This window comes from Macaca thibetana, chromosome 6 (genome assembly GCF_024542745.1).
Source record: "Macaca thibetana thibetana isolate TM-01 chromosome 6, ASM2454274v1, whole genome shotgun sequence".
NCBI lineage: Eukaryota > Metazoa > Chordata > Mammalia > Primates > Cercopithecidae > Macaca > Macaca thibetana.
Window position 1 is genome coordinate 30,616,982 of NC_065583.1, and position 26,055 is coordinate 30,643,036.

Here is a 26,055-nt window from a genome sequence, read left to right on the forward strand (position 1 = left end):
ATTCTTTTATTGCTTTTTGTGATTTTAGATGATCTCATTCATTTTTAAAATCTACCTATTTATGTATGACCTGTCCCATTTTCCTCCCAATTAGAATGTAAGCAACATGAGGTTAGAGACCCCATCTGTCTTATTTTCTCTGCTGTAACCTCAGCCCCTAGGAGAATACCAGACACACAGAGAGTACTCAGTAAATAGTTGAATCATGACTAATGAATGAATGAGTGAGAGAAAGGAAGGACAGAAAAAGATTCTCAAGTGTCTCTTAAGCCTTGTTCTTTGTCTTGATTAGGAACAAGCTTCTCCCTCCCCAGCCCTGATAGGCTAGGGAAGTGGCTTAGAAAATTTTGTCTCTTCCGTTTCAGGAGGGGAAGTGCAGGTGAGGGTGGGAGATGGGCTGGGAAGAAGAGTCCAGGGAGCTGGCTCTGCGGCTGAATGCCTGACTGAGTTGTGCACATCAAGCTCCTTTTTAAAGGGATCTGTGGTTCATGGGAAATAGCCTGGCCCTCACACTGGACCCCCAAATACTGTGGGACACCTGGGGCAGAATTTGTTTTGCTCTACTTCTCAGTCTTTGGTTGTATCGCGCTCATAGGCATTATCATTACCAGAAATGTCCTTCGAGCTGATCTAGTTCCTTGCTCCTCAGAGAGTGATCCTTAGCTCTGCGGACTGGCATGGCCTGGGAGCTTGTCAGACATTCAGAATCTCAGGCTCTTTCCCAGACCTACTGAGAATCAGAATCTCCATTCGAACAAGATCATCAGGTGACTCAGAGCCTCATTCAAGTTTGAGAAGCATTAATCTTGTTCAACCTTTCATATACAGCTGGGGAAACTGAGGCCCAGAGAGGAGAAGCAATTAGCCTAGTGAATAAATAACTCAGATGATGGTGGAACACAGGGTCCCCTCTTCTCTTTCCAGAGCTTATTTTTCTCAGCTCCTTAAATCAAAGATGAAACAAGGTTTGTTCTGACTGAGCTGCAGACTGATTGGAGTTTAAAATTGGAAATGTCTCTGCAGCTACCAGAACTCTGGCTTTGTGGCTGCATTACTGTCTGGACTCCACAGATAGACATTTCCACTGCTGCCTGCCCTACTCACTAATTCTGATCTTTGCCTGCTTGGTCTGACAGTCAGGGCATCTGGGTTCTAGTTGGTTTTGCTGTCTACTAATTAGCTATTGATTTGGGTAAGCAATTCTCTTTAGGTCTTGGTTTCCCCATCTGCAATATGAGACTAATAATAATCCTACCTCATAGGATTATTGTGAAGATTACATGAGAAAATTCCTTAAACCCAACTAGTGATAGTAACTAACAGTATGTTGCAGGCTTTGTATGTGTCAAGGACTGTGCTAAAGGCTGCAGAAGCATTATATTTGATTCCCACCACATCCATTTTACAGATGAGGATCCAAAGTCATAGAAAGGCTAAGTGGGGCCAGGCGCAGTGGCTCATGCCTGTAATCCCAGCACTCTGGGAGGCTGAGGGAGGTGGATCACCTGAGGTCAGGAGTTCGAGACCAGCCTGGCCAACATGGTGAAACCCCGTCTTTACTAAAAATACAAAAATTACTCAGGTGTGGTGGCATGCGCTTGTAATCCCAGCTACTCAAGGGGCTGAGGCAGGAGAATTGCTTGAACCCAGGAGGCGGAGGTTGCAGTGAGCCGAAATGACACCATTGCAGCCAGCCTGGATGACAAGAGCAAAACTCCATCTCAAAAAGAAAAAAAAGAAAAAAAAAAAAAGAAAGGCTAAGTGATGGTCTACCTCACACGCTTGCTTGTGACCACTTTGCCATGTTGCCCATTTGCAGAGCACTTTCGAGAGGATACAACCTCCCTCCACTTCCCTTTCCTAACCTGGTCCCCAGGATAGGTCTATGGGGTAGGCACTATTGCCTCATGCTTCACATGAAAATTTGAGGATCAGAGAGAGGATTTGCCCGAGGTCACAGAGCTTATACATGGCAGGGCTGGGTAATGAAATGGGCTTTCTGATGCCGCATCAGTAACTCTCCACCACAGTACCTCACAACATGCAATAAGCTATTACACATGATATAGTTGGAAACATAATCCACATAGATGGAAGACATTATTTTTAACCATTTCCCCCTCTTGTTCCTCCTTCTTTAACAAGATATCTCCTATTTTGAAACCCCTTTGAAGCTGTTGCTACATGGAGGCATTCATTCCTTGGTCCAATCTGTTTCTCTTCAAATTCCCCCTCACACCACCCCACCTCCTTTGATGGTGGCGTGGGAGGAGTAGCATTGAGCTGGGAATTAGAATATCTGGGTCTTTGTCTCTCAGCCTTTAACCCCTCAGTGTGTACTAGATAATCTGTAACATCTTCTGATTTAAGCCCATCTGTGCTCCCGCTGATACTAATGACACCTTGCATGGGCAGGGCTGTAGACTCTCCAGGGCAGAGAGTATCTGTGATGCCTGCCTGGTCCACTGTACCCTCCTAATGCTGTGGTTCTCCAAGCAGATTTATAGTCTCTCTCATTTTTTTTTTTTTTTTTTTTTTTTTTTTTGAGACGGAGTCTCGCTCTGTCGCCCAGGCTGGAGTGCAGTGGCGCGATCTCGGCTCACTGCAAGCTCCGCCTCCCGGGTTCACGCCATTCTCCTGCCTCAGCCTCCCGAGTAGCTGGGACTACAGGCGCCCACAACCGCGCCCGGCTAATTTTTTGTATTTTTAGTAGAGACGGGGTTTCACCGTGGTCTCGATCTCCTGACCTTGTGATCCGCCCGCCTCGGCCTTCCAAAGTGCTGGGATTACAGGCGTGAGCCACCGCGCCCGGCCTATAGTCTCTCTCATTAATCCTCATTCTTAGAACCATACCTCTGGCCTTCCCCTGGCCCTGGTTCAGCAAGACCCCTTGCATAGATTGCTAAAGCCAGCCTCACTCTGAAGAAATAGAATTTTCAACTTGACATTCAGGGTTTATGGAACATGACTCCTATGGAAGTCTGATTTCAAAGCCCTGTGCGGTAGGAATTGCCATGGTATCTATTTTACACATGTGGAAACCAAGGTTTACAGAGCCAAAGTGACTTGTCCAAGGGTTGCAGTGAGCCATGAAGCTAAAAACTGTAATGCAGGTTTTCTGACCCATGTTTCAGTGCTTTTCCTTATGTCCTTCCATTTCTTTTCGTTCATTTTCCATGTATTTATTTATTGAGCACTGACTCTAGTCAGGCCTTGGGTGGAGCACTAAGCATGTGGTAGTGAATACAACAGATGTGGTTCCTGCAGTCTTGGGGAAGAAGACTGTATTAAACCCTATGCTTCTTACACTATATTAAGTTGACAAATTCACGTCAACTATAAACTTCATATTTGGGGAGGGGAAAAGTTCTTTTTCACCTTACCTGGTTTCTTGCTTCTCCTACCACTTTCTGTTTGTTCCTGCTCCTCCCATTCAAGTCAGGGCCCTGGCTGAAGTCTGGGGGGGGTCAGGCCCAGCAGCCAGAAGCGTCACCCCAGGCTCTAAGCCCTCCTCCCCTGCCTGTTCTGAAAGCAGCCACTGCTTCTCCCATTGACAGTGGGGACAGATAACACAGAGGCAGGGCCCCTGGAAGAAAGATCTCCTACACAGGGTCTGGTCTCTCATCGTGGCTTGTGGGCCAGGGTGGAAAGGGCTGGAAAGGTGACTAGGACCCAGGCTGATTCATTAGTGTTATCTGCTTGGCCAGCCCAGTCAGACAAATACAAGATCCTTATTTATTGAGGCTCAAACCTCAAACTAGGCTCTGGGAAACATGAAAAGAGTGTTGCATGAGAACCCTGGTTTTGGCATCAGAGAAACCTGGATTCAAAGCCCAGCTCTGCTCCCTTCTAATTGTTGCAGCTTGGGCAAGGTATGGTTCCTCATTTGTCAAGGGGATTTTGTATGGACTAAGTAATGCATGTGAAAGCGTCTGGTGCAGTGCTTGGGATATAGTCCCTTCTCATTACAGGGTTATAATTATTAAAGATGCCAGTGGTGACATCAGTGCTTTAGTCATGGGGAAGTGCCTGAATTAAGAATCCTGGAGGTCATGGAGCCTGGGAATCTGACCTCCAGCATCCCACCAGCCCTCTGGCAGCCCATCTCACTGTCCCCTTAAAGTGCCTCCCTTCCCTGCAATGCACCACTTGCAGTTCTATAACTCGTCAAAAGCTCTATGGTCCCAGATAAATCCGAATCTCTCTGGTCTGCCCTGTTCTTACTGTAGCATGACAAGTTGGACCAGATGACCTCTAAGGGGTCCATCTGGCTTTGAAAGCCTTTGACAAGTTTCCTGTGGTCTCCCTGGGAGAAGTACTTTGTGTTCAAGATTCTGTCTTGTTCTTATCCAAAAAGGAGGAATGTGGGTTTTCAGGACTTTAGAATACCTTCAGAGAAGGTCCAGCTCTCCTCTCATGCACGCATACCCCTGTTCTACCTCTCCATTTGCATATCATAGCTGAGATTAATTTAGTACCAACTATGAGCTAGGCACTATTCTAAGTACTTTTAAAAGTGCTTTTATAAATTAGGTATGCTATTTATAAAAGTGCTTTTATAAATTAGATATACTATAAATTCCATTTTATGGTTGAGGAAACTGAGGCACAGAGGAGTTATGTAATCCAAGCTAGTAAGTGGTGGAGATGGTCTGGTTCCAGGACCTGCACTTCTACCCAACTTCTGCTCTTCGTTTCCTTCCCACACTTCACTGAAGCCCAGAGAGTGAAGGGGACTTGCCCGAAGTCACACAGCAATTTACACAGTGATCTCTGACCATTAAGCCATTGGAAGAGCCAGATTAAGGGCAAATATAAGCCAAAGGTTAAAATATCTTGGCCTCACCCATTCTACATCCTCCTTCCACTCCCAGTTCCCATGGGCTATTTACTAAAAGCAGAGAGGCCTAGGGTGTGGTCTTGTGGGGAAGTGCCAAGGACAGGCGGGCCCCGAGGTGGTCAGCCCTCCTCTGAATAAAGGCTGGCTTCTTCGTTCACCCTCCCAGGCAGCAGCACCGCAGTCAGTGGGGTGGAAGTGTCCAGGGTAGAGATGGGAGCAGGGCTGGAGCAGGAAAATAGAACGAAAACAGGGCAGTAGCCGGGATTAGGGCAAAAGGATAGGGTGGAGGGGGAAAGGGATGACCAATATGTTTTAAATGTCCACTGTGTGTGCCTAACACAGTGCTAGGCACTTTCCTGTATATCCTGAGATGATGGCCCCACTGTTACCCCATTTTACAAAGAAGGAAACTGAGACTCAGAAGGATGAGTGATCCTGTGTGTCTACTGTGAAACGTATCCTCTTGCCACTGAAGAAAGGGAAGGAATGACAGCAGAGCAGGAGAGGAAGGAGGAAAGAGGAAGAGAGCCAGATTCAGGAGAAAGGAGAAGAAAGTGAGTATGGGGCCTTGGCGCTCTGCCCCAGCAAGGGCAATGGACCCAGAGTCATCCTCATCTCCCAGAAGGCTTACTGGGGAAATGTTTATGAGAAACCTCAACATTCAGAAGGAGCATGACCTTCCAGCTGGCTGTCCCGTGACTGCTGCTGGCTATAAACAGCCTGCTTATTAACCCCAGGAACCTGGCTCCTCTGCCACTTAAGGGATTGCCTGGAATGGGTGGGTTTGGAGAGCAGGAGGGTGCCTTGCCAAGAATTTGCAGACCAGGAGGAGTGGCTGCTAGGAACTCGATGATCTGTAGAGAGTAGGGCCAAAGGGGGCCCCTCTGCTCCTACCCCTTGCAGAGTTGCTCAAGACCACATAGTGAGTTAATGCGCCCTAAAAGCCCTTAACCCAGACTTGACCACTTTAAGGGAATTACAAAGCTTGATTCATCTCATTATTTTCCCTAATGACCCATGTCATTAAAGCACTGTGGTGACATCAAATGAATTAATGGTCATAAAGGCATTTGGTAAACTGAACCCCCTTGTATACCTGAGACCTTGTTCCTAGTCCAGTCCCCACCCCTGTTGATCACTTAGGACAGACTCACATAGTGAGACAAACACAGAGTCACCCACCACAAGCTTACCGCCACTTACTACCTTAGGTCACTCAGCCACACTAAGTCCCAGCTGTGAAATGAAGGTTATAATAGTAGTGACCTACTGGGGTTGCTGAAAGGATTAACCGAGTTACTTCCTATGAAGTTAGCACAGTGCCTGGCACCTTTGTGTGCTCAGTCAGTGTTTGCCACATCTATGCTGTGGGTCCCATGAGAAATTCTGTAAACTCCACCACCACCACCACCACCACCACAGTTAATGCTCTTAAAAATGACCTCAAATTGGAAGTTTTTTGAATGGAGAACAGGAGAGGAGGCAGGTATTTGCAGGATCTGGACTGGGAAGAAGTAGATTTCATACACAGCTTGAAGGACTGGAAAGAGAACACTGAGAATATCGCTGTGGAATTTCTGGGAAAGGAAGGGAATGTCTAAATACAAGAAATTGACAAAATACTTTATGATGTTTACAACTCAAAAAAGAACAGAAAATCTCCATCTCATTCAAGGGCAGTGGTGGGACATGGCGATCTTTCAAGGACACAGGAACTAGCGGCTGTAAGCAAAAGGTGTTGACAACCAGTCAAGCTCACAGGACTCATCCTGCTGGCTGCTGTCTCCGCAGCATTGCTGAGTGCAGTGGATCCTTCATCTTGCATTCCAGAAACTTCTCCCAGTGTTCCCAGTAACAGTGTCCTACCTAGAGTCTCGGAATATATTCCTGTCTATTCAATTGCTTCCTCTTCCCATTGAATCTTTCTTTTTAAAAAAAGTTTGAGAATTTTTATTCACGTAAGTTATAGATGATTACATTTTTCTTACATACCTGACAACTATGCTAAAACCCCATTTAATCCCTTCTGCTCTCCATGTTTGTCCCAACTCCTCCCTTTTATCACAATTAGCATGGGTTTAGCCTTCTAGAATTTTCTCTATGCCTACACATACATCATTTAAAATATATATGTGACAGCATTGTTTGGCTTTTCTTCTTTTTTCATAAGTATTGTTATACATTATTATTACAAGTTGTTTTTCTTTTCTTTCTTTCTTTTTTTTTTTTTTTTTTGAGATGGCGTCTCGCTCTGTCACCCAGGATGGAGTGCAATGGCGCGATCTCGGCTCACTGTAACCTCTGCCTCCTGAGTTCAAGCGATTCTCCTGCCTCAGCCTCCCATGTAGCTGGGATTACAGGCACCTGCCACCGTGCCCAGCTAATTTTTGTATTTTTAGTAGAGACGGGGTTTCACCATATTTGGCAGGTTGGTCTCGAACTCCTGCCCTCTGGTGATCCGCCCACCTCAGCCCCCCAAAGTGCTGGGATTACAGGCGTAAGCCACCGCGCCTGGCTACAAGTTGTTTTTCTCATCCACTGTATATTCTGCAGATCTGTCATGTCAATACCTTTGATCTACTTAATTTGTAACTATTGCACAATGTGGATGTTTAATGGTTTATTTGCCTGCTCCTCCCCGACCCAGCCTTTCACCAAGACAGACAATGCTGCTGTGAACACCCTTCATACGCTTTCTTGTGCACGTGTGATTTTGTTTCTCTGGGATAGAAACCTGGCTGTGGAATTGCTGGTTATCAGGATCTAACATGCCTTGCTGAATCTTAAGTATAGGTTTTTCCCTGGCCGGCTCCCTTGGTCATTTCTTCTTCTTTTTTTTTTTTTTTATTTTTTTGAGACAGAGTCTCGTTCTGTCACCCAGGCTGGAATGCAATGGCGCAATCTTGGCTCACTGTCTCCTGGGTTCAAGTGATTCTCCTGCCTCAGCCTCCCGAGTAGCTGGGATTACAGACACCGCAACTACACCCCACTAATTTTTGTATTTTAGTAGAGACGGGGTTTCACCACGTTGGTCAGGCTGGTCTTGAACTCCTGACCTCAGGTGATCCATCTGCCTCGACCTCCTAAAGTGTTGGGATTACAGATGTGAGCCACTGCACCCAGCCTTCTTCTTTTTTTAAATTTTATTTTATTCTATAGAGAGAGGGTCTTACTATGTTGACCAGGCTGGTCTTGAACTCCTGGCCTCAAGCAACCCTCCCATCTTAGCCTCCCAAAGTGCTAGGATTACAGGCGTGAGACACCATACCCTGGGTCGTTTCTTCTGATTCTCAGGTACCATGTCTAAATCACCAGCTTCCTGTTTCTAACTCTCCACTAAACATCTCCAATCAAAGGTCCCTGAGGTCCCTCCAGCTCATAAAAGTGAACTCGCCTGTCCCTTCTGTCCAGTCCCTCTCCTCGTGTACACACTCACATTCTCCTCGTTGCCCAAACATGAAAATCTTAATCACGATTCTTTCCTCTTTTTCCCCAGCATCTAATAAGATCTCGTGGATTTTATCTCTGTAATGTCTTCTGGTTCTCATTCCTTCGCTAGTTATCTTTGGTCAGGACTATTTTAACAAGCCCCTAACTAGTCTCCTTGTTCTCTTATGCAGTGCACCAAATTAATCCTCATAAAGCACACATGATGTCATTCTCTTCAGTTGGTTTCCCCTGAATACAAAATACAGTAGGATCTCCTTCACTTGCTACTCGCGGTCTTCACCACTCTCAGTTTTATTTCTCTAGTTTTGTTCTCTTCAGATTCCTCCTTTTTCACACACCAGGCACGCTGATCCCCTTGCCATTCCCAGATGTGCCTGTATTTCTTGCCTCTAAGGCTTCGTTTCTGTGTTTCCTCTCTTAGAAGTCTCTCTCCCAGCCCTGCCTGTTGAAAGTCTACCAACCCTTCTAGGGCCCCCTGAATTCACATTAAGGACGTGCGTTCCAGTGTTGTGCCACAGTAGTCGGTTTCTTTACCTCTCTGACCATCGGTTTTCTTCTCTGTAAAAATGGGTATGAAACCTTTCAGGTCTATGGGGATTTTTTTGTTTGTTTGTTTTTTAAGAGACAGGGCCTTGCTATGTTGCCCATGCTGGTTGCAAACTCTTGGGCTTAAGCGATCCTCTTGTTAAACAAGAGGCCTTTGATCCTCTTGTTTTGGTTTTAATGAGATTATGCAGGTAAAGCACTTAGCACAGTGGCATGCACAGAGTAAAGGCTAAATACACCTTACCTCTTATTGTTAGCATATCTCTTCCATAAAGCTGTGCCCAGCCTCACTGTCGAAGTGAATTTCCTGCCTTTCTGGGCTCTCCTCTCTGTTACGGTGGGCACTTGGTTATTTAGGTGTGTCTGTCCTCACACCTGATAATGACCCCCCCGAGGGGCAGGGATTGTCTTCTTTATTTCTGCATGCCTCATAGTGTCCCCAGCACAGCGCCTGGACTTGAATGTAGGCAGAATGTTGCACTGCTGTCAGTTTATTCAGAAATACTGTGAAGAGAAGAGCGCCTGATAATGAAATCAGAAGACGGCTTCACATCCAAAAAACGGGGCTAATACTAATGCTACTACCTGCTCACAAGGTTGGGGTGAGCTTATGTATGTGAGATATGGGAACTTTCTAAATAGGTTTTTTGTTTTTGTTTTTATTTTTGAGAGAGGGCTTTGCTCTGTCACCCAGGCTGGAGTGCAGTGGCGTGATTATAGCTCTGTGTAACCTCAAACTCCTAGGCTTGAGCTGTCCTCCTGCCTCAGCCTCCCAAAGTGCTGGGATTATAGGCGTGAGCCACTGCACCCAGCCTCTTTTTCTTTTTTCTAAATCTTAGCCTGTCTTCCCATGGTTGCCTGCTTCCCCCTTGTGGTTAACATTCCAATCATGTATTAAAATCAGTCACTAGAAATCATCGAGCTGATAGCCAGAGGTTTATCTCAGCATTGTTTATATTACTGAGAAATCAAAAACAAACCAGGCCCCCACTAGGAGTTTGGCTGGATGATGGCACAGTTACACAGGGGAATATTATTGAGCCATTTGGATATAATGAAATAGATGTCTGTGATGTACTGCTAAGCCAAAATGTATAAACGTATAAACTACATCCCATTGTTCTAAATATCTATACAAACATGAAAGGATAATAAGCTAAATGTTAATAGTGTTCAAGGGAAATGCAGTTGATCTGAGTTTTTAACAATGAGCATGTATTGCTATTAAAGAAATTTAACTCCTTTAGTTTTGGCAGAACCTATCAATAAAACAAGAAACCCATTAGTTAACTGTTATGCCAGACCCATCTGAATTGAGAGGCAGCATCGACCATCATTTATCTGCTCTCTGTGCCTGCTCTCTGCAGAGGGTCTTGTGTGGGGAGAAGGTGGAGTGTACAGAGAATAAAGGATCCCGGGCTGGAGTTCTAGGAGCATCTGAGAAGTGGGATGATGGGGGCTATATATCCACTGCTCTTGGCCAGGCTGATTTTCGTCCTGAATTTGACCCTTTGTCCTAGCCCCCAATCAGACTCGCAGCCTAGACAAAACCCTAGAACCATCACAGGCCTAACTGGAGACCTGAAGGGTAAAAACCGGCCTCTGCCATTCATGGCTCACAGTTGAGACTGGGGAAGGACAAGTGTGTGAAGAGCACAGATGCGGTAGCTGTTGAAGACTAGGAGCACTGCTGGAGCTCACAGAAAGCACGTCTTGGGTCAGGGGGTGGGGAATATTCTTGGAGGAGTTGACAAGTAAGTTGGATATACATTCGTTCAGTGTCTACTCAGCCTTTCTCAAAGATTTGGCAACCAAGGGTCACCTTATGGACATCCAATGCATATAAAGACTATACATTTTAAGTTTTTAATTAATCACACCTTAAAATTTAAATGATAAAAAGGTACTTACATATCAGCGAAAGAGGTGATATTGTTTTCAAGCTTCAATCAGGGTGGGTATATTTGGCTTAATGAAGGACAAATTACTTCCACTTCTATTTGTTTTCTTTTCATTTATTTCCTGCTATTTTAGAAAGTCTGAGCTCAAAACTGTAGGTCATCAGACACTGTGGAGAACAGTATGATGGTTCCTGAAAAAATTAGAATGATGTTATGATCCAGCAATCCCACTTCTAGGTATATATCCAAAATAATGAAAAGCAAGGATCCAGGCATGGTGGCTCACGCCTGTAATCCTAGCACCTTAGGAGGCCAAGGTGGGTGAATTGCCTGACCTCAGGAGTTTGAGACCAGCCTAGGCAACATGACGAATCCCATCTCTATTAAAAATACAAAAAATTAGCCAGGCGTGGTGGCACGCCCCTGTAATCCCACCTACTGGGGAGGCTGAGGCACGAGAATCACTTGAACCCGGGAGGCGGAGGTTGCTGTGAGCCGAAAATCGCACCACTTCACTCCAGCCTGGGCGACAGAGCCAGTCTGTGTCCAAAAAAAAAAAAAAGCAAGGACTCAGATATTTGTACACCCATGTTCACAGCAACATTCTTCATAATAGCCAAGATCTGGGAACAACATGTTTATCAATGGATGAATGGATAAACAAAATAAGAATTAATAAACAAAACATTATACATACAAAGTATGTATAATACAATGGAATATCATTCAGCCTCAAAAAGGAATTAAATTTGGATATGTGCTACAACATGAATAAACCTTGAAAACATTATGCTAATGAAATAAGCCAGTCACAAAAGGACAACATTACATGATTCCACTTATATGAGGTACTGAGAATAGTCAAATTTATAGAGACAGAAAGTAGGATAGTTACCAGGGGTTGAGGGAGTAGAGGAGTTATTGGAATGCAGGAAAATAAATCTGTATTAATCAGGGTTCTCCAGAGAAACAGAATTAATAGGATATATAAAAAAAATTTTCTGTAACAAATTGGTTCATGTGATTTGGAAGCTGAGAAGTCTAGACCTAGGAGAGCAATCTGAGTCTGAAGAACTAGGCAGAGTCAATGATATCAATTCCAGTCATAGTCTGAGTCCGAAGGCAGAAGAAGACAAATGTTCCAGCTAGAAGAGTGCCAGGCAGAGAGAAGGATGAGGACCACCCACACTGGGGAGGGCAGTCTGCCTTACTGAGTCCACTGATTCAAACTCAAATATTAGTCTCATCCAGAGACATCCTCACAGATGCACCTAGAAATCGTGTTTAACCAAATATTTGGGTATGCTGTGACCCAGTCAAGTTGACACATAAAACACAAAAGGCTTCTCGTTTCTGTCTTAAAGCCAGCCAAATGCTGATGCCAAGGTCTACAATGCATGCAAAAACACAGGGAAAAGCAAATACTAGAGTTAGTGGCACAACACATTCATGTTTTCAGTCTTCATCCCTTGGGGCCTGACCTGATTGGAGCTGGCTCCTTGCCTGGATTGAGGCTGCAGCTTGTACCAGCTGTGCTTCTGGGCAGTGGTTATACCCTGGAGCATCGCATCCAGGCTTCGAAGCTGAGGTAGTGTCCTGGCCTTGGGGTTTAGACAGAATCCATTGCCTGTCCCTCTTCTGAGTCTTCAGGATCTCCCGGAGTGGAAGGACTGTAGTGGGTAACATCAAGCACATTTTCTGCTTGTGTCTTGTGTCCTTGCTGTGCCTTGTTCTGTAAGCAGACCCTGTGGGGTTAGGGAGCACAGGGGAACAGGTGAGCAGATGACCCGCTGACCATTTGGTGTCAAATTCTCCCTCTTCTTACACCACAACCTGACACAGCTTTTCTGCCTAGGATATCTGTTAACAACCTCCTCCAGTCCAAGAGGCTTTGAACCTTAGGGGTGGCAAAGTGTCCTCACCATACCCCAACCCTGAGACCCTATGACCTTAAAGCCTATTAACTGCCTCCATTCCTACATCATCAGTAGAGGCTCAGGGCCCAGCTATTTCTGTGGACAGGTATTCACAATCCTAAAATTCTGACTGATAATGTTATCTTCAGCCTCGGACTTCATTCTTTTCTACCTATTTGAACCACATACAGACCCTATTGGGACATCAGTAGAAGCAATAAAAATCTCTCATTTTCAGACAGTTACCCTGAACCTCCCTCAATGTGTCAATCTCTCCTACTAATCCCCCAAAAAGACACCCAAGCCCCTGGGTGTTGGATCTAAAAATCACCACCACAGGATATCTCTCTTCCTTGTTCCCAAGACTTCCAAGTGCATCCCCATATCCAAGGACTTCATTACCAATTTTCTCACACACTACATTATCCCACAGGAGTCCAGGGCCCTGTCTGGATTCTAGAAGAGGCTATTTCCTTGTTGATCTAGGAAGGTTTTTTGCTTTCTCTTCAATCCAGGGCTCCACTTCTCCCTCCTCATTCTCGCCTGATATTCATCAACAGATACTGTTTGGTCTGGAAGCTTATCTGGTCTTAAACGTAAATCTGGAAGGAAGGAATACTGGCATTTGAGGCCTCAGCTCTCTCTCCATCCCTCCACAGCTAGCCTAATGGCAGAGTCCCTTGGATAACAGTGAGGCAGGAGAATAGGGTCTGGAGGCAGGAAACCTAAGGCTATTTCACGCTGACTTCGTAGAGCTAAATGGAAAGGAAAACCCTAACTTTCCATGCCTAAGTAAAAAAAGGACCAGAGGCTACTCCCTTTGCAAACTCCCACCTTTTCTGCGTGGCAGTTGGTTAATTGAAAGTACCTCTGATTGGTTGCTTTTGGCAACCAGACGTTTACATAAGAGTGTAACTTTGTAACTTCACTTCAGCCTCTGATTGGTTGCCATCTGCAAACAATCAGACTGATTGGGGGCTACCACTTTATTTACGTGGGGTGAACACCAAGTGGCCAATGGGAAACCTCTAGCCGGTATTTGGACCCAAGAAGATCCTGTATCCCAGCTCTGTAGTGGCTGCTTGGGCCTGCTCCCACTGTGGAGTGTACTCAGTAAATCTCTGCTTTTGTTACTTTATTCTTTCCTTACTTTGTTTGTGCATTTTGTCCAATTCTTTGTTCAAAATGCCAAGAACCTGGACACCCTCCACCGGTAACATATTTTGGTGAGCCAGCCAGGAGAAGGTAGGCCCAGAGTTTGGGGTTTATTTTTCTCCTTTCCCCTTTTACATACAGGGAAATCTGTCTCTCTCTCACTTTTCCTTTCCAACTCGGGACCCTTGGTAGGCAGTGTGTAAACATGGAGGTAACTGCAGGTTTCTGGCTGTGGCTGATGAATACTAAGGGGTTTTCATGTGAGGAAGCCTAACCGCCACCACCTGGTTTCCCTAAAGGACCTGGGTCTTTTTCATTTTTTCCCCCTTTCTTCTTTATTAGTCTTTCAGCAGCTGTTTCCTAGTAGCTCGTTGGAAGTTGAGGGCAATTGGCTGGGGTCAAACCCCAGTATTGGCTGAAGACCACAGAGTGAATGGGGATAATTGCCTTGCCCAGAGGGGGCAAGGACTCTTTTTTTAATCTTTTCTGGGTGTGGTCCCTGATCCCTATGTGTGGCACAGCTCAGAGCAAATTTGCCTGTGTTTCAGGCAACTTACACCTTCTTTTCTGATGCTAAATTCTTCTATTTCCCTACTCAATTGGCTCGGGACCAAAGAAACACATCCAGCCTCCAGTTATTAAGTTCATGGAATGGGAAGCTTGGGAAAGTGTGGCCTTATCAAATTATAAGGATGCTAAAAGTCAAAGCCTTCATCCAGGGACAAAATGAAAGCTCATAGTAGGCCATTGCCTCTGGAGGGAAAACATGCAAACGTCACCGGTGCCCGCCTAAGGTCGGAGACACCTGACATTCTAAGATTGGACCCCACTAGGGGAAGCCCCAGAGGGGAATCCTCCAGACCTCAACCTCTCCAAAGAGGATGCCCTTGGCAGAGGTTCTGAGGTCTAGTACAAAACCGTCCTTAGAATTTTATCTCGCAGTTGCAATGCTGTTTGGCCCCAATATTGTTTGGAACGTGGAGTTTACTGTTGAATGGAAAACTGGGATGGCATTGCATATATCCAGGCTTTGGTGCTGCTGTTCTAAGCAGAGGGCCTGGTTAAAGAGTGATGCTCTCCTTTGGTACTGTTTGGTCCCAGTGTTCTTTGGAGTCTGGGGAGGTTTGATCTTTATAAATCAAACTGGCCAGGCCGGGCATGGTGGCCCATACCTATAATCCCAGCACTTTGGGAGGCCGAGGTGGGCGGATCACTAGGTCAGGAGATTGAGACCATCCTGGCCAACATGGTGAAATCCCATCTCTACTAAAAATACAAAGAATTAGCCGGGCATGGTGGCACGTGCCTATAGTCCCAGCTACTCAGGAGGCTGAGGCAGGAGAATCGCTTGAACCTGGGAGGCGGAGACTGCAGTGAGCTGAGATCACACCACTGCACTCCAGCCTGGGCAACAGAGCGAAACTCTGTCTCAAAAACAAAAACAATCAAACTGCCATCTGGGCAAGGTGGCTCACGTCTGTAATCCCTGCACTTTGGGAGGCTGAGGCAGGCGGATCACGAGGTCAGGAGTTCAAGCCCAGCTTGGCCAACATGGTAAAACCCCATCTCTGCTAAAAATACAAAAATTAGCTGGGCGTGGTGGTGTGTGCCTGTAATCCCAGCTTCTTGGGTGGCTGAGGCAGGAGAATTGCTTGAACCGGGACCTGGGAGGCAGAGGTTGCAGAGAGCCGAGATTGCACCACTGCACTCCAGCCTGGGCTACAGAGCAAGACTCCGTCTCAAAAGGAAAAAAAAAAAAAGAAAAAAAGAAAAAAAAATCAAACTGCCATGGAAATTGCTTTGCCCAAAATTTTGGTTCACAGCCTTCATTGGATTACCTATTGGGGCAAACAAAGTAAAATGGGTAAGCTTGTGTTGCTATCTCATGGCCAGGGTTTCAAGCTATTAGATCTTCATTTGTGTGTGTGTATACATGTCTAGATGTGTTTATTTGTATGTACACTTATTGTTGTATGTTATGTTTGCCAAATTGGCTTATAAGTCACAGAGCGCTCATAAATTAATAAGTCTAAGCAATTTTCAAGTTCAAGTGACTTAAGTATAACTTTATACTAAACAAGCTGGCTTTAAAATTATTGGTAGACTAAAAATAGAAATGCCTTCAGAATTGTCATCGTACATTTTGTCTGAATTTTATGTTTGTCTTTGCTAGATATTTTGGATGTCACTGTTTGGCATAGAAGGTTATAAAACTACAAACCCAGCCAAAACAAAATGATCTTGGTTTGTGTGCCTTTTTTTTTTTGAAAAATAAGAGTAATTTAATGTTAGCTACGTCTTCTGAGTTATTGGCAAAATACTTATGTATTTAACTCTGAGACTCTTAGGTTTAGGTGAGCACTTGATGTTCACTGGCTATTAAAAACATGGTTAGCAAGAAAATAACTAACTTTAAATGATAGTGTCTAATATCTCAGTTTACAGAAGTAATCTAGATAAACTGTTAAAAATGAAATAATTGAGTACAGTAAATGGGATGAATGTTTTAGGTAAACTTTTTGTGTGAATTAAAAGCTTAAAATTAATTTTGATGCTCATTGAATATTTGGGTCATTTCCAATTAAGGAAGGGTTGTGATATGAGGAAATATGTTTCTAAAAATTGTGGAATTTTTCTTATCTATAAATGCCCATATCTGATAGTTCAGGATTTCTTTTTAGGGTTTCACTAAAATTTTAGGTTACTAAGAATAATACTTCTAGTTAACACAGAGTTCTGTATACAAAATGTGCCAAAAAGGTTGTGTTATTAGTGAGAAAAAGAATAATTTTATCTAATTAATAAGTTATCTAAAAGTTAGTTCAAATTACAGATTTGAAAAAATTATTTATGAACCAATGTAGTAAGGAACCAGTGATTAGGGGAGAAAGATGTGGAAAAAGTTTAGGTAATAAAATATTCTTTAAAACATGATAAAGAACTGGAGACATTTGGCTAGTTAACATTTTCATAGTTAAAGCTCTTAGTCTTGATTAAAGTAAAATAATAAGTATTGTAAAGAAATGCATTGGCAGTTTGGCAATTCTTTCTTTTATATAGTAAAGCTTGAAGCTGGATTTAGTGTGGAGCCAAATTTCACATACATGCTTGTATTGCTTCACACTATGTTTACTGTTTTGTGTGGATAGTGCTGGCACTGGAGTGCTTATTGGTCTTGTGCCTAAAATGAACTTCTTGATTGCACAGGATGTATCATGATGATATTGGTGAACTTAAGGATATTGAATTGTGTATCAGGAATAAAATATTTATTATGTGGCTCTTTTGGGGCTCTGAGCAACACTTTAGCCTCCAGGGTAAATTGAGTAAGAAAAAATTAGGGTTGGTTTCCTGTTTATTTGTTTTTGCTTCTAGAAAGCTTTTATTTGGTTTTGTGGATAGTTATTTAGTTTCCTGTGCATTTCTAGCAAGTCATCATTTGTTCCATTTATCTGGAATTCCTAGCCTTCCATTTGTTGGACCCACAGGAATTAATGGAACACACCAGCTTTTTAAACTTTAACTTCTTGAAGTTTAGGCTTCTTGATACTTTAAGTATGTTGAGTATACTTTTGTAAACAGAATTTAAGTCATATTTCTCTCTGTGCCTAATTTCTCCAAAATTTGTAAGCTATTTGTAAATGTTCTTAATTCATGGTAGTGTGTTTGTTTGCATACAGTTGAGCAGGGTCGCTAGGGCTGCTCAGGGAGAGAGAACCCAGAAACCTGGCCTACTGGCAAAAGGGTAAGAACTTCCTACCAGTCAGACTCTGGCCTCTTTCTCTCTGTGCAAACTTGTTAAATGAGACGTAAAAGTCACTGTTTATCTCCTCCTGTGAAAACTAAAGTTTTCACAAATGTCTTCAAAATATAAACATGTGGTCTAAATTATGTTCAAATATTAGGTTTGCTAAATGCCTTAAGGTCATAAACTGCTGCTTTGGCTTTTGAAAATTGACTTGCCTGCTTTACAGCTAGGTAAGGCCTGGGGACATGTGGAGGTGGCCACACCCCTAGCTATGCTGGAATAGTAAGACTTTATCAGCACCTAGTACATAATTAACATAACTTACCAGGTTTACATTATAAGTAAGATTGCTAAGAGTCATCATTATAACATGTAATTGATACTACTAAAAGTATTTTTACATGCAAGGTGTATTAGGAAAAATGTCTGTGTGTGTGTGTTTTACTAAAAGGTTATAAGAAGGCATGGAAATGTAAATTTTTGCGTAGGGTTAAAAGATTGTTTTGAATTTAATAGGGTAAAGCTGAAGGTTCAAACAAGTGGTGGAAGGAGTGTAGAAATTAATCTAGCAGAAGTGGTTCTCTGTGTGAGAAACATTGGCCTGACCACCTGACTTTCTGATCACATTCTGCTAGGAAAAAGTCCAAGGAACATCACTGTCACACTCTGCTGGAACAAGGACCAAGTCACCTAATCATGGGAACATCTTATCAATAGCCTGTTGGGCAGCAAGCCATACTGCCCAGACCCCTCCCTCCCATACCTGTAAGTACACCAGCCTGTAAGTGGCAGTGGGCTCGGGCATTAACCTGGTCCCCCATCTCCACAGGTCTTCAGCTAGACATAAAACTTGCATTTGCTGTAGAGCATCCAGCTCTCTTTCTTTAACCCTCACCTTCCCTTCAAAACCTAACAACTTCCACTGTATCCTCTCAAATTCCTGATGATGAAAAAAAACTCCACTACATTTTGGCACAGAAACCCAGGACATAGATTGGGTTCTAAACAGGTAAGTCTTCTCTTGCAACCTGGAAAGCAGCAAGCAGCAAAAATTAGAGACCGAGGCCTGCTTCCAGATCCTGAGTGAACTCCCTGTTCGCAGCCCTGTTTCTATTATTCTCTCTTCTTTGGCCCTGGGCTGACCTCCAGATCCTACTCAAACTCTCTATCCTCTTTTTTCTTTCTCCCCCTTTCTGGGTGGCTTGGGCAAGGATCCCCCATTGCAGAACATCACATCCAACACCAGTCTCCAATTAGTGGGTGAGTCTCCCTTTTCCTCCTCTCCAGATTCCTCTCATGCTTCTACTGGTTCACCAGAAAATCCCAGTGCTGGGTGAGAGGTCTCCCTGGTCACCAGGTAACCATGGTCTGCCTTCTCAGGGGACGCCCTCAGAATGCTCGCCACTCCAGTCACTCTGATCTCCAGGGGACCACGAAGAGCTGCAGGGATGCCCTGGCTTTCTTATGTCCCTCCTCTCAAGAGAAATCAGGGTACTTAACTCCCCTCCAGGGTACTCATACCCCTCCTCTATATTTCTCACCCTTCCAGCCACCAGTATGGGGCAAGGCTCCTCAAAACTTCCTCCAGACACCACTCTTAGATGTCTAATCTGGAACCTCCAAGCCCAAAAATGCCCCTTCCTTCAGACAAGCCTTCCTCTTCTAATTTCAACCTGGCCAACAAAACCCCTCCTTCAGTCCCTCTCCCACCACTATCCCCTCCTCCCCCTTCGGCTCCGGCTCCTTCACTCCCTTATTGTTGCCCTCTGTTCCCTCTTTCTTCTCCACCACTTACCCAGTCTCACACTTAACCCCCTTCCGCTGAAAACCAGGCATACGCCCAAAGGCCTTCCAAAGTCCTCCCCTTGCGGGGAGTTGTAGGGGCTGAAGGTATAATCTGAGTTTGTTTCCTTCTCCCTAGCTGGCCTCTTCCAGCTTGAAAAAAGACTTGGCTTCTTTTCCATGGATCCCACCTCCTTCCACAAGAAATTTCTGTATGTCACTCAATCTTATAAATTACCTGGCATGACACTTATGTCATCCTCTCCTCCTCCCTCACCCTGGAGGAGAGGGAGCACATCTCAGACTGTGCTCAGCAAAACCCTTTATCCCACTTCACCACCTCTACCTGAAGACTGATAGGGCCCAGAATCCACCACTCCCACTACCATCACCACCTTGGAACCAAGAGTAACGCTGTCAGTCTCTGCTAAGCCCATGTCTTTCCCATTAAATATGGGGCTAGTTATTCAATTTTACCAGAATATTCTGAGCCCCTCCTCAGTTCTTCTATCTCTATTGTGGGAGTCGATAGAATCCCCTCTAGGCACAAACAGACTGGTTCTCTATTATGCAACCTATTCATCACCCTCTTCACCCACTCTTTCCTGGTTATCCATCAGTGCCCTACCCCTATCTTGGGGTGGGACACCCAAGGCTCAGGTTAGCCCAAATGCAGGTCACTTACCTTGGGCTTGTCCTAACTCCTAATTCTCAGGCCATTCCAACCCAATGAAAGGAGCTAATTTGGGACATCCCTCTTCCCCACACCAAAAAGAGCCTCCTCTGCTTCTCGGGCTCCAAGGGATACTTCCATCTGCGGATTCCCAATTTTGGCTTGCTGGCCAAGCTGTTCTATATGGCCTCACATGGGCTCATTCTAAAACCCCTCAACCCAGCTTGCCCCATCAACTCCCATTTTAAAAAACTAAAAAATGCCCTTTTTAATGGCCCCAGCACTGGGCCTGCCCAACTCCACCAAGCCTTTCACTCTATATTGTAGGGAAAAGAGAGATCAGACTGTTACTGTGTCTATGTAGAAAGGGAAGACATAAGAAACTCCATTTTGACCTGTACCCTGAACAATTGCTTTGCCCTGAGATGCTATTAATCTGTAACTTTGCCCCAACCTTGAGCTCACAAAAACATGTGTTGTATGGAATCAAGGTTTAAGGGATCTAGGGCTGTGCAAAATGTGCCTTGTTAACAAAATGCTTACAGACAGCATGCTTGGTAAAAGTCATCGCCATTCTCCAGTCTCCATAAACCAGGGGCACAATGCACTGTGGAGAGCCACAGGGACCTCTGCCCTGGAAAGCCGGGTATTGTCTAAAGTTTCTCCCCATGTGATAGTCTGAAATATGGCCTTGTGGGATGGGAAAGACCTGACCGTTCCCCAGCCCGACACCTGTGAAGGGTCTGTGCTGAGGAGGATTAGTAAAAGAGGACGGCCTCTTGCAGTTGAGATAGAGGAAGGCCACTGTCTCCTGCCTGCCCCTGGGAACTGAATGTCTAGGGATAAAACCCGATTGTACATTTGTTCAGTTCTGAGATAGGAGAAAAGCCGCCCTGTGGTGGGAGGCGAGACATGTTGGCAGCAATGCTGCTCTGTTACTCTTTACTCCACTGAGATGTTTGGGTGGAGAAAAGCATAAATCTGGCCTACGTGCACATCCAGGCATAGTACCTTCCCTTGAACTTATTTGTGACACAGATTCCTTTGCTCACATGTTTTCTTGCTGACCTTCTCCCCACTATCACCCTGCTCTCCTGCCGCATTCCTCTTGCTGAGATAGTGAAAACAGTAATTAATAAATACTGAGGGAACTCAGAGACCGGGCCGGTGCGGGTCCTCCGTATGCTGAGTGCTCGTCCCCTGGGCCCACTTTTCTTTCTTTATATTTTGTCTCTATGTCTTGTTGCTTTTCTCAGTCTCTTGTCCCACCTGACAAGAAATACCCACAGGTGTGGAGGGGCTGGCCCCCTTCACTGTATGTACATTCTGACCAAGCCTTGCTCTTGGACTACTCTGCCAAACATATGGCAGTGCTCCACCAGCCATTGCATACCTTTCAAAACAAGTGGACTGTCATCCAAGGCTGGCCACCCTGCCCAAAAATCTTGGGTGCAGCCACATTGCTGGCCTCAGAGGCACAGAAACTCACTCTCTACCAACACATTACTACTGCATCTTCCCATAACCTATAGGATCTCATGAGCCATTGATCTCTTCTATCCCTCCCACCGTCCTGCTTACAGGATGCCTTATTCATAGGTAACCCTCTAATCACCTTCTAAAAATGTAAAGCTCTCAACCCGGCCACCCTCTTCCCTTTAAACATCTCTGACTCTAAGCTCTCTCACTCCTGCCTGGACCTCTTAAACTCCCTCTTCTCCCTCTTCCAACACATTTCAAAAGCCCCTTTGCAGGGAACAGCCACATGATTCATTAATGGAAGATCTTTTTAGCTCTTTTAGGGAGCCATGTCCAGCAGCTGGCTCTGCTATCATTGCTGAAAATACACTCCTAGAATCCAGCACTCCTCCCACTCCATGCTACCTCTCAACAGGTGGAGCTAGTTGTCTTAACCAGGGCCCTCACCCTAAAAAAGGGAAAGAGGGTTAACATTTCCACCGATTCCAAACATGCATACCACATCCTACACTCTCATGCCTTAATCTGGCAGGAAAGGGGTATTCTAACTACAAAAGGAACCCCCATAGTAAATGGCAAACTCATACACAAACTGCTGAAGGCAGCTAAACTACCACTAAAGGCCACCTTTATCCATTGTAAGGGACATCAAAAGGCTACAGATGCCATAACCAAGGACAACCTCTCAGCAAACTCAGCAGCCCAGCAGGCAGCTCTTAAAACTTCACCACTATTGCCCATCTTTCCCAGCATACACCCTGTGTATACCCAGGAGGAACAAACCTCACTCACCCGGGCTGGTGCTATTTGGGGAGGAGGATGGTTCTACCTCAATAATAAAATTGTCTTGCCCAAGTCCCAGGAACTTTCTGTGCTTTCATACATGCACAACCATTCCTATGCCGGTTACTGCCCCCTACTCTAGCTCTTAAAAGCTAAATATAAATATATTTTCCCACCATGGCTGCCAATCTCATAGGTATTACTAAGGCATATTCCATTTGTACTCAAACAACTTCCCCTCAGGAAGCTATCAAACCACCTCCTTTCTCCACACACTAGCCCAAGGACACCTGCCAAGGCAGGACTGGCAGATCAACTTCTCCCTCATGTTCCCCATAAAATGGGCCTGGTACCTTCTGACAATTGTAGATACATTCTCTGGATGGATAGAAGATTTTCCTACCACCACCGAAAAGGCACACACTGTCACTTCTATTCTCCTCACCCATATTATCCCCTGGTTTGGACTCCCCTCCTCTATCCAGTTAGACAATGGGCCAGCATTTGTTTCACAGGTTAACCAACAGCTGGTGGAGGCTCTAAACATTAAATGGGTCTTTCATGTTCCTTACTGCCCCCAGTCTTCAGGTAAAATTAAATGGGTCAATGCCTTTTTAAAACAACAACTAACCAAACTTCCTAGAGGTTAAAATGGCCCGAATTTCACGTCTTCCAATGGCACTCATGCATTCACAAGCTGTTGCTCACAAGCCCCTCAGCCTAAGCCCATTTGAATTCATGTACCAATGCCCCTTTATCCTCCAGAATCTCCCTGTATCTGCCCCCATCCTGCCCCTCCGCCGCTTCTATGCAGGATACTTGGCTGGCATTATACCTCACTCAACATCTAATAAGACAGTATGCAAACACTTACTTGCCCCAGCCTAAAAGTCCATCCTCCTAACACTCCTCCCTGCCTCTACAACGAGGGAACTGGGTCTAAATCACCAATTCCTTCTCCCCTCTCCAACCTAAGTGGACGGGTCCTCACCAGGTTATCCTAACTACTCCTGTGGCAACAAAACTAACATCCTTTCCACACTAAATCCGCCATTCCAAACTGAAAACACCACCAGACTTACATCCAGAAATTTTCTCACCCCCAAAATATTCTTCCTCCATCATAGGACCAACCTCACTATGCTGAACAGGAATTCCAGAAGTTGCCAATCCAGAAGGCCCTGGTCCATTACACTCTCTGCCTCCAGTTTCAAATCTGTTATCTCACACTTTGTTTCAGATCTTTCCTGGTATTCCCTCCCCACGTCCCTGGATAGTCCAGTCCAATTCCTCACATTAACCCAGGGGCTATGGCTACAGGGCACCTTCCAAAATTTCACTCTTACTCAAATCTCCTTTTTCCCCTTTTGTCTTCTTTGCTGTGGGATACTCCCACAACCTAAGTCCCACAACCTCTGGCAGTTGGGCTTCCTTTGTTAACCTCACATATTACCTCTTAAATCAGTCACACTCTCCTCTTGCTTCCAATTGTTAAATTTGTTTGTCCACACAAATCCAGCAGTTCACAGCCCTTCCTGTTAACCTAACCACAGAAACTTGATCCAAAGTAAACCTGCATCTTACCTACTCAACCAGTCCCTTCCCAAAACCTGTTTATAATCTTGCTTGGTGAAACACCTTTCCCTGCAATCCATCAAATCCACCTGCACCATCACATGCAGGGCTGGCGCCCTCCTTCACCTCATAGCCTGTAAACTAAACATGTTTCAAACCGAATTCCGTAAAACATCCCTTCCCAACCCCTCCCCTCTCTGCCGGCACTGCTCTCCATGTATCCAACTTAAGGGAACTCCCTATAACAATGCACAGACAATTCCCTCAACTGCAACCTTTATCCTTCTTCCCTATCAGGACCACAATGGCTGTTAGTTAACAAAAACCCATTTCTCTTTCTCTCTCCAAAACCAAACAGCCTTCACCACCAACATCCTTATCAGGCCCTAACAAAGACTACCCTTATTCAACCTGGAAAAACAAAAAAGTTGGGACAAAAGTTGGTTCAGGATTCAACCCCCACCTTCTCACAGCTCACTACCTTTACCTACAACTTTGCCTGTCAACCCCTGGTCTTTTCTTTCTGTGTAGAACAAACTCTCTTCTTTGCCTACCTGCAAGTTGGTCAGGAACATGCACCCTGGTGTTTCAATCTCCGAATGTTAACATTTTGCCTAACAATCAAACCATTCAGGTTCCTTTAGTGATCCCTATTTCCTCCTCCATACACACCAAGTGGCATGGGGAAATCCTGTTGCCCTTTTCTTAGGGCCCCTAATCTTCCTCCTAATACTAACAATTGGCCCATGTATACTTCCCTTCATATCCCGCTTTATCTCCCAAAGGCAGAACTCCCTTGTCCAGGCAGCCACCCAGAAACACAGTGATACCATCCTTCTCCTCCACCAAGTCCGGTATCAGCACCTCCAGGAAAACAGCTCTGAAGTTGGACACCCACTGCTTCAAAACCCAAGCCCTGATTACAGTGCCCCTATTCAGCAGGGGAATCAACAATGCCCCTCTTCCTTTTAGACAAAAGTAGAAGGCAAGAATGTTAATCCAAACTGTACCACTTTGTAAGCCCCCCATCATTTCGCAGACGTTGGTCAAAGTGAAACATTGCATGGGGGTTTGGGCCATGAGAAACATTTTGCCCAACCACCTGAATTTCTTACCATATTCTGCTGGGAAAAAGTCCAAGGAACATCACTGTCACATTCTGCCAGGACAAAGACCAAACCATCTCATCATGGGAACATTTTATTAACATCCTGCCAGGCAGCAAGCCATACTGCCCAGACCCCTCCCAACCTGTACGCGGCAGTGGGTTCTGGCATTAAGCTGGTCCCCAACCTCCACAGGTCTCGTGCTAGACATAAAATTTGTGTTTGCTGTAGAGCTGCCAACTCTCTCTCCCTGTCTTTCTTTAACCCTTGCCTTCCCGTCAAAACCTAACAACTTCCATTATACCCTCTCAAACTCCTGATTATGAAAAAAAACTCCACTACGTTTTTTTTACCTCTTCTTTGAAAAATCTTTCTGTGTCATTGCCTTAACCAAAATCTGGCCCAGCCCGTCTCTGAATCTAGAATTTCTTCAGAAATCCATATTAGTCAAAGGATCACAAAATTAATTTTATGCCTTGCAAGGAATTCCTAAATTCATCTAAAGCAGATGGAATAAATTCTGCTTCAGCATTTCTCTTTCTTACCCAGAATGAGAAATGCTTAAAGTGTTCAGAAGTTAAAATGAGTTATTTAGTTTCAGCAGAGTCAGTGTTTACTTATGAACTTAAGTTACTTGGTTGCCCAGTCAAGCTGTCACTAGCCTGGGGATTATAAGAATTTGATTTCAGAAATACCAGCATTCATACTTCTGTGTTAAAATTCATATTTTATATTTTAACTCCAAAGGCAGAAGAATGAAAGTCTTAATAATGAAGCCATTTCAAGAGAAGGGATAAATAAAGGAAGCAGCTTTCTTGACCTACCGTTCCCCATCCCATTCACCTTTGCATTAGTGCAAACTGCACCATTTTGTAAGTCCCCTGCTATTTTGCAGACCTTGGTCAAAGTGAAACATTCCACGGGGGTTTGGGCCATAAGAAACATCCTATCTGGCCACCTGACCACAAGGAAGACAAAGGCCCAATAAAAAAAATTCTTATTATACCTTACTGGGCCAAGGCCCAACTAAAGAAACCTCCCTATCATGTCTTACTGGGCAAAGACTCAAGGAACACCATGATGACATCACACCAGTAAAAG

At 44.7% G+C, this 26,055-nt stretch overlaps 1 protein-coding gene and 1 long non-coding RNA gene across 4 annotated transcripts in view; one reads left to right on the top strand and one right to left on the bottom strand.

Moving 5' to 3' along the window:
- The window catches only part of RPS14 (ribosomal protein S14), a 520,685-nt gene that overhangs the window by 9,288 nt on the left and 485,342 nt on the right, over positions 1-26,055 (top strand). The window lies entirely within an intron of this gene.
- On the bottom strand, positions 8,031-25,151 carry LOC126956623 (uncharacterized). 3 transcript variants are annotated; one of them, XR_007726428.1, is made up of 4 exons: positions 24,964-25,151; positions 12,219-12,482; positions 10,748-10,928; positions 8,031-9,340 (listed from the first exon to the last, which is right to left on the bottom strand). It is a non-coding gene; the product is annotated as an uncharacterized LOC126956623 (long non-coding RNA). The 3 variants fall into 3 exon arrangements; XR_007726426.1 differs by lacking the exon at positions 24,964-25,151 and adding an exon at positions 24,403-24,566; XR_007726427.1 differs by lacking the exon at positions 24,964-25,151 and adding an exon at positions 13,056-13,460.